Source organism: Equus przewalskii, chromosome 19 (genome assembly GCF_037783145.1).
Source record: "Equus przewalskii isolate Varuska chromosome 19, EquPr2, whole genome shotgun sequence".
Lineage (NCBI taxonomy): Eukaryota > Metazoa > Chordata > Mammalia > Perissodactyla > Equidae > Equus > Equus przewalskii.
In genome coordinates, this window is record NC_091849.1 from 26742522 (window position 1) to 26743458 (window position 937).

Below are 937 nucleotides of genomic sequence, written 5' to 3' on the forward strand. Positions count from 1 at the left end.
TGGCAGTTTTCCCACAAGAGATGCCAGACTAGCTGGCTCTTTGACTTCGAATGCAGTTTTCAGGCATGCTTGGGGAGGATTTGCTGGAACCCTTGTATGCGCAGCCTGGAGCTGCTGGAACGCGAGGTCAGGGCGACAGGCAGGAGCGCGGCGGGCTCGGCTTCTCGGTGTCCTGAATCTTGTAGGAAGCATCACGGACCGGCCCGGCGGTGCGCGGTGATGCTGAGCTCCAGCCAAATAGCCGGTGTCTACCACGCAAGTCGTTCCGTTCTTGGAGCGAAGGCGAGGAGGAGCCAGAGTCCGCTCCCTCTTTCTCTTCAGGCTTCTCTCGGGGCTTTTGAAAGGAGCATCCCTGGATCCCTGGGAAATGCTATTACCCGATGGCGTAGAGGAAGGATCACATACACGAAGATGTATGAAGCTTCCAGGAGAAATGGAAGCGTCTTGATTAAAGCGTGTTTTATTCGCTAGGCTAGCTGCCGCGGAGGAAGGTGGCAAGCGTGGGGCGGCAGAGGGTACCTGGCAGTCCAGCGCGCTCCCGCTCAGGTGTGTCGCGGGCATAGGCGCCCCCATGGCTCACGGCTCTGTAGAGTGCGCAACGAGAGCGCAGGGAAAGCATGCTCCAGTGGCGCAATCGGTTAGCGCGCGGTACTTATACAGCAGTATATGTGCGGGTGATGCCGAGGTTGTGAGTTCGAGCCTCACCTGGAGCATGTTTTCTTCCCTTTACGGTTTCAGACACTTCGTTCTAATGTATTTTTCCCTTCTCCTTAAAGAAGAAACTAAAAAAGGGGTTATTTATTTTCCATGGTAAGACCGCGGATATCCCCATGATTAAGGAGGCCACTTGGTCACTTTCAAACAGGGGAAGAAATCGCAAACCAAAAGGAAGCAAATTGAACTTAACCATCCAAGCAAATTCGTTTCTCTTCAATAG

The 937-nt window shown here is 53.8% G+C and overlaps 1 non-coding gene across 1 annotated transcript; it reads left to right on the plus strand.

The window, feature by feature from the left end:
- The first annotated feature begins 619 nt into the window (after window positions 1-619).
- On the plus strand, window positions 620-713 carry TRNAI-UAU (transfer RNA isoleucine (anticodon UAU)). The gene is made up of 2 exons: window positions 620-657; window positions 678-713. It is a non-coding gene; the product is annotated as a tRNA-Ile (tRNA).
- The last annotated feature ends 224 nt before the right edge of the window (window positions 714-937 follow it).